Source organism: Somniosus microcephalus, unplaced genomic scaffold, assembly GCF_052327205.1.
Source record: "Somniosus microcephalus isolate GS21.2 unplaced genomic scaffold, FLI_Smic_1.0 unresolved_chr1, whole genome shotgun sequence".
Lineage (NCBI taxonomy): Eukaryota > Metazoa > Chordata > Chondrichthyes > Squaliformes > Somniosidae > Somniosus > Somniosus microcephalus.
The window spans coordinates 144,549,417-144,562,159 of record NW_028225179.1 but is presented as its reverse complement, the minus strand read 5'-3'; the positions used below and the strand labels follow the sequence as shown (position 1 = coordinate 144,562,159).

The window sequence follows — 12,743 nt, the reverse complement described above, 5'->3', positions numbered from 1 at the left end:
CTCCAAGAGTAACTTAAAACAGGACTTTACTATTCGAAGGTCAGGGCGAATCTGCCAAATAATCCTGACACAGCACTTATATACCGGTGTGGTCACCGTCGGTACTACAGTATACAGAAGCCAACAAAGTAGTGCCACACCTAAAATAGTTCTCTTAAAGGTGAACGGTTACATACAATGGTTTTCTTAAAGGTAGACGGAGACATACACTACAATCCTCCCTTTTTAGCTTACAACATACTTAGTCCCCCATTAAACATAACATATATTCAACTTCATGTAAAACAATTCACAGGTATAATCTATGCGGGAAACAGTTTACAGATTCAGTCTCTGCGGGAACAGTTCCCAGATTCAGTCTCTGGTCTTGACTCGGTCCGAACAACATCTCTGTGGTGTAGCCGGTTCACATTGCTAGCGTGACTCATCCAATAGTCTTTCCCTTGACTTAACAGCTTGAACTTCCGTCCTGCTGAACCAGCAATGCTGACTTTTACAAACAGCTGGACTGCCTTGGTAATTTTTCCTACTTGCCAACTGATTTGACTCCCTTCGTAGGGCCCACGTACATGATCTGGTAGAAGTGATAATGATTTAGATGGTTATCACTTTCTGCTTCGTCTTTTTCTTTTCTGCTTCTTGGAGACTCTCGGGGCTCCCTTATCAGCTGCCAGCTGTAGCGCCACCATCTCCCTATGTTCCTTAGACTTTAAGTACTTCATCCTGATTTCTGCACTTTGGGAGTTTTCATCACAAGCTGGGCAGACCAAGTCCTCGTAATATTCCGTGTCACTCAACAGGTCATGGTAATATTCGGTGTCGTCCTGAACTAGTCTAGCGAGAGGGCCTGCTGCTACTTCCTTACCCAACCGGACGTTAGCCGACTGTTGTTCCCTCCCTAGACATCTTTCCTGAAGAGACTTCTTCATGCGTTCATATTCATCCCGCTCTTCCTGCGTTTCCTGCCAATCCTTCACTAATGACCTCATTTGTGATTCCAATACTTCCCCTTCCATCGGGGATTGATTGATCGGGCTATTCAATCCTTCTACTGGAGCAGCTGTTTCAACATTCTGTAGTTCACATTGACGTGATTCAGCGTACTTTCGACAGCCCTGTAAAATCTGTGTTGCAACCTCAACTATTCCCCAAACTTTTGAGAGCTCCGAACCCCTTCCCTTTGAAGATTGAAGCTCGTGTTCAAATGGTTCCCCTTGCAGAGTCTTGTCTCTCAGCATATGAAGGAGTTGGCTGACCGTTAACTCTTCCACGGGGACCCTGTGGATCAGAGTCTTCTCCATTTCATCCACCTTTTCCTCCAATGCTTTCACCTTTTTTTCCTCTTGTACTTTGGCTTTAAGCGCTCGGAGCAGTTGCGCCTTGATGCTCTCTAGCTCATGTTCAGGGGCCATTCTTACAGTCTCTGTGTTTCTTACAGTTGCCTTTTCTTTCACTGAAAGAATTCCCAGTTGAATCTGTTCTTCAAGTTGTTGAACCTCGGTCATTGCCGCCTCATATTTGTCTTGGGTTTCCTTCAATATTTTTATGAGTTCTTGGACATCTTGACTTTCATGTTCTGCCATGTCTTTCACCTCTAATTTCTCATCTATGGATGGAACTTCTACCGATGAGTCTGTCTTGGCCTTGCGCTCATTAAGAATTTCCTGCAGCCTTTGGACTTCTTGTTCATGTTCAACCTTTAGTTGCTCATATGCTTCCACTGAAACTAGCTTTTCGGAGGTTGCCGAGTTAACCTCCTCCAGGATTGTAGCCTGGGCCTGTTCATACTGTTCCTTCAACTTCTCAAACTCTGCTTGTAAGGAGTCGTAGAGAAGAACTGGAATAAAATCCTGGCTTCCTGAAGATTCCTCTTCATTTGCTTCTTTCTGCAAATATTCTAACTCCTGAACATCATAAGGGAGATGTGATCGGTGATTGGTCACGATGGCTCTATGGTCACTCTCTGCTTGAGCTAGCTGCTTCTGTTGTCTTTCCAGATTCTCCCATTCGGTGTCATAGAACTTTTTCATTGTTTTCATCTCTTGTACGAGACGGTAACTCAATTGTTCTAATTGTTGTCATGATTTGAAATAAAGTTGAGTCCGAGCTCGGTGTTCTTCCGTCATGGATATGTCCTTAAACTGAACAGACTCAGAATTCTCTGTCAAACTATGTTGTCGTTGTTTGGTGGAGATCTGTTCTGAAACTTTGTTCTTCTCTGGAGCATAAGCCTTTCTGCATGCCTTCGTTTTTCCAACCTTAGTCGGCAAGTCCATTTTAGCCTTGTCTTTCACATTTGGGTTGGTCTTATCGTCATCCGATTCAGAATCTGAGCTGATTGTCTGCACCGAGTCCTCACTCGTTATGGCTTTTAGATAGTGCCATTCCATGTCTATTTTCTTGATCCACTCCCGTCCTAGAAGTGGTGGTCCTCCCTCAGGTAGTACGTATAAGTTCATTCTTGGGTGTTCTTTACCCCTATCTCTCACCTTGACTCTTATCTTTCCCATGGGGTATACTTTATGCCCCGTGTATGTCTGCAATACGAACTTGGTATCTCTTAAGGGTATATGTGAGAATAGCTGGTGGTAATCCCTTCGATTTATGACTGATAGAGCTGATCCAGTGTCCAACTCCATTTTCACTTGGACTCCAGCTATTTTTAGCATGACCCAGATAGTTTGTAGGTCAGCTTCCTTACTCACATTGTGAATTCTCAGACTACCCAGCTCCTGGCCGTTTGGGTCTGAGTCCGAATTCTGTTCGTCTGAACTCTTCTCAGCCACCTTGTGTACCTTGTTGTACTTTTCCTGTGATGGCTCCCTTTGGTTGTTGGTCCTTTGGTTGTTGGTCTTCTTCCCTGACCGGCATACCTTAGCTATGTGACCCAGTTTGCCACATTTCCTACATTCCTGGTTCTTAAACCAGCATTGGTTCTGGTCGTGTGTTGTCTTCCCACAACGATAGCATTTTGTTGTTGTCGAGGTAATTTGATCCACACTGAGTGCCGCTGTCTTTAGCTGCATTTCCGCAGTTCCCTTCGCTGCGGCTTCGTGCGATGCTGCAATAAGGACAGCCCTGTCAAGTGTAAGGTCGTTCTCTTCGAGTAGTCGCTTTTGCGTTCCTTCCTTTACCAATCCGCACACGAACTTGTCTCGCAATGCCTCTGTCAGATTCCCTCCAAACTGGCAGTATTTCGCTAGTCTATGCAGTTCGACCAAGTATTCTGCGTTGCTTTCGTCTTTCCATTGCGTTCTCGCATAGAATTTGAATCGTTCCGCCAACATCAACGGTGTGGGGTACAAGTGATCCTTCAGAACAGCCACAATATCATCGAAAGTCTGATCCGCCGGTTTAGCTGGTGCTAGTAGATGCTTCAAGAGCCCATATGTCTTCGCGCCCATCGAGTTTAGCAAGGTTATAGCTTTGTCATCTTCTTCTATTTTATTGGCCTCACAATAGATCTCAATGCGTTCCACATACGTGGCCCAGTCTTCTACCTTGGAATTAAAATCGTTGATGTTACCACGCTTAGGCATCTTCCTCTCTTCCTGATAAACACCACGAATTATTTCTTTAAAAAATTTTTTTTTTTTCAAGATGGCGGTTCCCGCGAAAATGGCGGTTTCCCGCTTCTGTCTTCTTCCCCGCCTAATGGCGGCTTCCCGTGTTTCTTCCCTGGCGGGAGGGGTACACTTTCCCCACGGGCGACGGCCGCTGGCTTTCAGGTTCACAGCCTGCGCGTCGGCTTCAGTGCTTTCCCTTTTCTCGGCAGGGCAACCGGCGCTGGGTACACCCCGTTGACGGTGAACAGTTTCAGCCGCTGGGCTGGCTCTCGCTCAGTTCCCCTTGCTCGGGCTCTGTCTCTCTCCCGCTCGCTCGGCTCTACCAGTGCTGGGTACACCCCGTTGACGGAGAACAGTTTCAGCCGCTGGACTGACTCTCGCTCAGTCTCCCTTGGTCGGCTCTGCCTCTCCCGCTCGCTCGGCTCCCAATCGCGCCTCCCAGCCCTCTCGCAGTCCGGTGCTTCCCTCCCCGGCTGCGGCTGAGTTTATCTCTTCCCGCGCCTACGTTCCCGGTCGCAGCGCTTCGTGGCTTCGGTCGCTGCCCGGCCTTTTTCGCCGGTCGCGGTCTAGCTGTCTCATGACGCCGTTGCATCCCCAGCCTGTCTGTACCGCGGCTTCCTTGCTCCACGCTGCCCCAGTCTCAGTGCCTCTGGGCCCGACTTCTGTCCGGCTCCTTTCCCCCTCGACCGTGGTCGAGTGCACCGCCCTTATCCTCCGGTTATTCTTTTTACTTTTCCCTTACTCACAGTCACCGTGGCCGGCTTGCTTCTCGTGCTGATCGGCTCGCTCCTCACCGTGGCAGAAGGGACAGTCAGTGCCTGTTGCTGATGGAAGTCTTTGCCTCTGAATTCTTCCTTCTTTCCAGCTCTGCAGACTCGAGTTTTCTCCCAGCAGAATGATGAGGGCGGTTGCCTCTTCTCGACGCTCGTTAACTGCTTCGGGAGTATTGTTGCCGCAGGGTACGATCGGACTCGTCGCCACTGTAAAGTCTGTGGGTTGTTTAGTTAATTAATACACAGACTCCAAGAGTAACTTAAAACAGGACTTTACTATTCGAAGGTCAGGGCGAATCTGCCAAATAATCCTGACACAGCACTTATATACCGGTGTGGTCACCGTCGGTACTACCATATACAGAAGCCAACAAAGTAGTGCCACACCTAAAATAGTTCTCTTAAAGGTGAACGGTTACATACAATGGTTTTCTTATAGGTAGACGGAGACATACACTACATATACAACATACAATCTGCAAAGACAACCACAGAGACACGTCTCACTTGCTAGCTGTGTTTACTGTTCTCCACGTCAGCAAATTAAATGATTGTCATGCTACACCACATTCAGCCACCTCTTTCATCCTGTGCTTATTATTAGAGCACAACGGAAGGCTGGGGGTTGGGGGAAGAGTTAAAGGGGCCACAGTGCTCATGAAAGAGAGATATCTGAGAACCAGATTTGCAAACACAGGGTGAGGTGAACTGTTCCATCAGTCGCATTGTGATGCCAATGTGACCATAATGAGAAAGGGATTGCCTCCTTCTTGAAAAGCTTGGCAAGTAATTTATTCATGATGCATCATTAGTTGAATTGGTTAACATATTTGGGTGACACACTCTGTGCATTATGGGAATTAAACAGTTAACGGGTTAGGATGTAGTCCCTTGGTGCACTATGGGTAATGAATCGGTTAACGTGTTAGGCTGCAGTCCTGTGGTGCACTATGGGTAATGAACCGGTTAACATGTTAGGATGTAGTCCTTGGTGCACTATGGCTAATGAATCGGTTAACGTGTTAGGATGTAGTCCTTGGTGCACTATGGGTAATGAATCGGCTAATGTGTTAGGATGTAGTCCCTTGGTGCACTATGGGTAATGAACCAGTTAACGTATTAGGCTGTAGTCCTGTGATGCACTATGGGTAATGAATCGGTTAACGTGTCAGGATGTAGTCCTTGGTGCACTATGGGTAATGAATCAGTTAACGTGTTAGGCTGCAGTCCTGTGGTGCACTATGGGTAATGAACCGGTTAACATGTTAGGATGTAGTCCTTGGTGCACTATGGGTAATGAACCGGTTAACATGTTAGGATGTAGTCCCTTGGTGCACTATGGGTAATTAATCGGTTAACGTGTTTGGATGTAGTCTCTTGGTGCACTATGGGTAATTAATCGGTTAACGTGTTTGGATGTAGTCTCTTGGTGCACTATGGGTAATGAATCAGTTAACGTGTTAGGATGTAGTCCTGTGATGCACTATGGGTAATGAATCGGTTAACGTATTAGTCTGTAGTCCTGTGATGCACTATGGGTAATGAATCGGTTAACGCGTCAGGATGTAGTCCTTGGTGCACTATGGGTAATGAATCGGTTAACGTGTCAGGATGTAGTCCTTGGTGCACTATGGGTAATGAATCGGTTAACGTGTTAGGATGTAGTCCTGTGGTGCACTATGGGTAATGAATCGGTTAACATGTTAGGATGTAGTCCTTGGTGCACTATGGGTAATGAATTGGTTAACGTGTTAGGATGTAGTCCCTTGATGCACTATTGGTAATGAATCGGTTAACGTGTTAGGATGTAGTCCCTTGGTGCACTATGGGTAATGAACCGGTTAACGTGTTAGGATGTAGTCCCTTGGTGCACTATGGGTAATTAATCGGTTAACGTGTTTGGATGTAGTCTCTTGGTGCACTATGGGTAATTAATCGGTTAACGTGTTTGGATGTAGTCTCTTGGTGCACTATGGGTAATGAGTCAGTTAACGTGTTAGGATGTAGTCCCTTGATGCACTATGGGTAATGAACCGGTTAACGTGTTAGGATGTAGTCCCTTGGTGCACTATGGGTAATGAATCGGTTAACGTGTTAGGATGTAGTCCCTTGGTGCACTATGGGTAATGAATCGGTTAACGTGTTTGGATGTAGTGTCTTGGTGCACTATGGGTAATGAATCGGTTAACGTGTTACGGTGAAGTTCCTCTTTGCACTCTGGGTTAATGTGTTTTGGTGATTTCCTCTGTTCCTATTTTAATTAATGTTTTCATTTTAAACATGTTAACAACAGAAAGAAGAATTTAACCTGAGTTTCTTTTAAATTCAATAACCACAACAACCTGCATTTATACGGCGCCTTTAACGTCGTAAAACATCCACTTAACATGGGATTAAAGAGGCCACGTGAGATGGCGTGGTCGAGGGAGCGGCCGTGAATATAGGTCGGAGTTTATATGGAGGGAGAGGTTAAGGGAGGGCAGAAAGGTAGTGAACTCCGAGGAAAGAGGGAATGGTGAGTTGAGATGGAGGTTGAAATTGCCGAGGACGAGAAGTCATTTGGTGCAGAGGCTGAGTGTATCTCAGTAAGAACCTTGGTGTGGAACCTGGGTGGGCAGTAGAGAATGAGGATTCTGAAGGAGAGGCGAGAGGGGGGGAATAATGTGAGCTGCTCAAAAGGAGGAGGAGATGCCAGAGGAGTAGGGGGAATAACCACGGTGACAATTCATTCTGGGGATTTAACGTCGCTGGCAAGACACTAAATCCCCAGAATGAATTGCAACTCGGTGGCTTGCTAGGTCACTTCAGAGAGTAGTTAAGAGTCAGCCATGTTGGTGTGGGACTGGAGCCACATGTACTTCAGATCAGGTAAGGACGGCAGGATTCCTTCCCTGAAGGAAACTGGTGAACCAGTCGGGTTTTTACGATAATCCGACAGCTGGAGGTTGTCCAGTGAAATCAGAGGGCTAAGTAGGAATGGAGAGTCAGAGGCAGCAGAGGTTGATCGAGGGGTCCAGTAGAGCTGCCTGGGGTGTTAATATTGTGCACCAGCGGATCTGATATACCGACAGAGGAGCAGTGGAACTGATGCCCGAGGACAGTGAACTCCAGGAAACCAGGGGAGGGTGAAAGGTAAATCATCGGGATCAGTGCAAAGAAATCCCAACAGTTCCACCTGCATTGCCCCCGAATGCTAAGTACACTGCAAGATCCAGGCAGTATCTGGTGGAAGTGGGGACCACACATGCTCAAACACCAGTATCCCAATGGTAATCAATTGTCTTCAGGAACATCGAATCCCTTGACATTTGACCATCTTCGCCGGATCAGCTAGCCCCTTTACATTTTGGCAAGGTGCCACTCTAAAACTCACGCCCCTCGCAACCCCTCCCGCCCACCACCAGACCAGATTCCCCAGTAATGCTCCAAACGGACCCCCACCCTGTGATTTCGGATGTAGTCGTGGTCGCAGCAAACTGGAAGTCGTGCTGTTGCACTTCTGGCAAAAGAATGGGGACTGAGGAATTTTGGGCGCTGTAACCTAGGCTATACCTAATTGGCAGTCAGCCTTACCATGTGTCCGTGGGATAGTTTTGCCTATCAAAACCAAAGAACGATATCCATTGTTAATCCAGTATCCATTGAGCCATCCAGTACCTTACTGCTCAGTCCCCCTAACACTGGGCCATCCAGTAACTTACTGCTCAGTCCCCCTAACACTGGGCCATCCAGTAACTTACCGCTCAGTCCCCCTAACACTGGGCCATCCAGTAACTTACTGCTCAGTCCCCCTAACACTGGGCCATCCAGTAACTTACTGCTCAGTCCCCCTAACACTGGGCCATCCAGTAACTTACTGCTCAGTCCCCCTAACACTGGGCCATCCAGTAACTTACTGCTCAGTCCCCCTAACGCTGGGCCATCCAGTAACTTACTGCTCAGTCCCCCTAACACTGGGCCATCCAGTAATTTACTGCTCAGTCCCCCTAACGCTGGGCCATCCAGTAACTTACTGCTCAGTCCCCCTAACACTGGGCCATCCAGTAACTTACTGCTAAGTCCCACTAACACTGGGCCATCCAGTAACTTACTGCTCAGTCCCCTAACACTGGGCCATCCAGTAACTTACCGCTCAGTCCCCCTAACACTGGGCCATCCAGTAACTTACTGCTCAGTCCCCCTAACACTGGGCCATCCAGTAACTTACTGCTCAGTCCCCCTAACACTGGGCCATCCAGTAACTTACTGCTCAGTCCCCCTAACACTGGGCCATCCAGTAACTTACTGCTCAGTCCCCCTAACACTGGGCCATCCAGTAACTTACTGCTCCGTCCCCCTAACACTGGGCCATCCAGTAACTTACTGCTCAGTCTCCCTAACACTGGGCCATCCAGTAACTTACTGCTCACTCCCCCTAACACTGGGCCATCCAGTAACTTACTGCTCAGTCCCCCTAACACTGGGCCATCCAGTAACTTACTGCTCAGTCCCCCTAACACTGGGACATCCAGTAACTTACTGCTCAGACCCCTAACACTGGGCCGTCCAGTAACTTACTGCTCAGTCCCCCTAACACTGGGCCATCCAGTAACTTACTGCTCAGTCCCCCTAACACTGGGCCATCCAGTAACTTACTGCTCAGTCCCACTAACACTGGGCCATCCAGTAACTTACTGCTCAGTCCCCCTAATACTGGGCCATCCAGTAACTTACTGCTCAGTCCCCCTAACACTGGGCCATCCAGTAATTTACTGCTCAGTCCCCCTAACGCTGGGCCATCCAGTAACTTACTGCTCAGTCCCCCTAACACTGGGCCATCCAGTAATTTACTGCTCCGTCCCCCTAACACTGGGCCATCCAGTAATTTACTGCTCAGTCTCCCTAACACTGGGCCATCCAGTAACTTACTGCTCAGTCCCCCTAACACTGGGCCATCCAGTAACTTACTGCTCAGTCCCCCTAACACTGGGCCATCCAGTAACTTACTGCTAAGTCCCACTAACACTGGGCCATCCAGTAACTTACTGCTCAGTCCCCTAACACTGGGCCATCCAGTAACTTACCGCTCAGTCCCCCTAACACTGGGCCATCCAGTAACTTACTGCTCAGTCCCCCTAACGCTGGGCCATCCAGTAACTTACTGCTCAGTCCCCCTAACACTGGGCCATCCAGTAACTTACTGCTCAGTCCCACTAACACTGGGCCATCCAGTAACTTACTGCTCAGTCCCCCTAACACTGGGCCATCCAGTAACTTACTGCTCAGTCCCCCTAACACTGGGCCATCCAGTAACTTACTGCTCAGTCCCCCTAACACTGGGCCATCCAGTAACTTACTGCTCAGTCCCCCTTACACTGGGCCATCCAGTAACTTACTGCTCAGTCCCCCTAACACTGGGCCATCCAGTAACTTACTGCTCAGTCCCCCTTACACTGGGCCATCCAGTAACTTACTGCTCAGTCCCCCTAACACAGGGCCATCCAGTAACTTACTGCTCAGTCTCCCTGACACTGTGCCATCCAGTAACTTACTGCTCAGTCCCCCTAACACTGGGCCATCCAGTAACTGACTGCTCAGTCCCCCTAACACTGGGCCATCCAGTAACTTACTGCTCAGTCCCACTAACACTGGGCCATCCAGTAACTTACTGCTCAGTCCCCCTAACACTGGGCCATCCAGTAACTTACTGCTCAGTCTCCCTAACACTGGGCCATCCAGTAACTTACTGCTCAGTCCCCCTAACACTGGGCCATCCAGTAACTTACTGCTCAGTCCCCCTAACACTGGGCCATCCAGTAACTTACTGCTCAGTCTCCCTAACACTGGGCCATCCAGTAACTTACTGCTAAGTCCCACTAACACTGGGCCATCCAGTAACTTACTGCTCAGTCCCCCTAACACTGGGCCATCCAGTAACTTACTGCTAAGTCCCCCTAACACTGGGCCATCCAGTAACTTACTGCTAAGTCCCACTAACACTGGGCCATCCAGTAACTTACTGCTCAGTCCCCCTAACACTGGGCCATCCAGTAACTTACTGCTAAGTCCCCCTAACACTGGGCCATCCAGTAACTTACTGCTCAGTCCCCCTAACACTGGGCCATCCAGTAACTTACTGCTAAGTCCCACTAACACTGGGCCATCCAGTAACTTACTGCTCAGTCCCCCTAACACTGGGCCATCCAGTAACTTACTGCTCAGTCCCACTAACACTGGGCCATCCAGTAACTTATTGCTCAGTCCCACTAACACTGGGCCATCCAGTAACTTACTGCTCAGTCCCCCTAACACTGGGCCATCCAGTAACTTACTGCTCAGTCCCCCTAACACTGGGCCATCCAGTAACTTACTGCTCAGTCCCCCTAACACTGGGCCATCCAGTAACTTACTGCTCAGTCCCCCTAATACTGGGCCATCCAGTAACTTACCGCTCAGTCCCCCTAACACTGGGCCATCCAGTAACTTACTGCTCAGTCCCCCTAACACTGGGCCATCCAGTAACTTACTGCTCAGTCCCCCTAACACTGGGCCATCCAGTAACTTACTGCTCAGTCCCCCTAACACTGGGCCATCCAGTAACTTACTGCTCAGTCCCCCTAACACTGGGCCATCCAGTAACTTACTGCTCAGTCCCCCTAACACTGGGCCATCCAGTAACTTACTGCTCACTCCCCCTAACACTGGGCCATCCAGTAACTTACTGCTCAGTCCCCCTAACACTGGGCCATCCAGTAACTTACTGCTCAGTCCCCCTAACACTGGGCCATCCAGTAACTTACTGCTCAGTCCCACTAACACTGGGCCATCCAGTAACTTATTCCTCAGTCCCACTAACACTGGGCCATCCAGTAACTTACTGCTCAGTCCCACTAACACTGGGCCATCCAGTAACTTACTGCTCAGTCCCCCTAACACTGGGCCATCCAGTAACTTACTGCTCAGTCCCCCTAACACTGGGCCATCCAGTAACTTACTGCTCAGTCCCCCTAACACTGGGCCATCCAGTAACTTACTGCTCAGTCCCCCTAACACTGGGCCATCCAGTAACTTACTGCTCAGTCCCCCTAACACTGGGCCATCCAGTAACTTACTGCACAGTCCCACTAACACTGGGCCATCCAGTAACTTACTGCACAGTCCCACTAACACTGGGCCATCCAGTAACTTACTGCTCAGTCCCCCTAACACTGGGCAATCCAGTAACTTACTGCTCAGTCCCCCTAACACTGGGCAATCCAGTAACTTACTGCTCAGTCCACCTAACACTGGGCCATCCAGTAACTTACTGCTCAGTCCACCTAACACTGGGCCATCCAGTAACTTACTGCTCAGTCCCCCTAACACTGGGCCATCCAGTAACTTACTGCACAGTCCCACTAACACTGGGCCATCCAGTAACTTACTGCTCAGTCCCCCTAACACAGGGCCATCCAGTAACTTACTGCTCAGTCCCCCTAACACTGGGCCATCCAGTAACTTGCTGCTCAGTCCCCCTAACACTGGGCCATCCAGTAACTTACTGCTCAGTCCCACTAACACTGGGCCATCCAGTAACTTACTACTCAGTCCCCCTAACACTGGGCCATCCAGTAACTTACTGCACAGTCCCACTAACACTGGGCCATCCAGTAACTTACTGCTCAGTCCCCCTAACACTGGGCCATCCAGTAACTTACTGCTCAGTCCCCCTAACACTGGGCCATCCAGTAACTTACTGCTCAGTCTCCCTAACACTGGGCCATCCAGTAACTTACTGCTCAGTCCCCCTAACACTGGGCCATCCAGTAACTTACTGCTAAGTCCCCCTAACACTGGGCCATCCAGTAACTTACTGCTCAGTCCCCCTAACACTGGGCCATCCAGTAACTTACTGCTAAGTCCCCCTAACACTGGGCCATCCAGTAACTTACTGCTCAGTCCCCCTAACACTGGGCCGTCCAGTAACTTACTGCTCAGTCTCCCTAACACGGGGCCATCCAGTAACTTACTGCTCAGTCCCCCTAACACTGGGCCATCCAGTAACTTACTGCTCAGTCCCCCTAACACTGAGCCATCCAGTAACTTACTGCTCAGTCTCCCTAACACTGGGCCATCCAGTAACTTACTGCTCAGTCCCCCTAACACTGGGCCATCCAGTAACTTACTGCTAAGTCCCACTAACACTGGGCCATCCAGTAACTTACTGCTCAGTCCCCCTAACACTGGGCCATCCAGTAACTTACTGCTAAGTCCCCCTAACACTGGGCCATCCAGTAACTTACTGCTCAGTCCCACTAACACTGGGCCATCCAGTAACTTACTGCTCAGTCCCCCTAACACTGGGCCGTCCAGTAACTTACTGCTCAGTCCCCCTAACACTGGGCCATCCAGTAACTTGCTGCTCAGACCCCTAACACTGGGCCGT

The 12,743-nt window shown here is 49.2% G+C and overlaps 1 pseudogene across 1 annotated transcript in view; it reads right to left on the bottom strand.

Moving 5' to 3' along the window:
- LOC147096183 (guanylate-binding protein 1-like) overlaps positions 1 to 12,743 on the bottom strand; it is a 70,241-nt pseudogene that overhangs the window by 27,487 nt on the left and 30,011 nt on the right. The window lies entirely within an intron of this gene.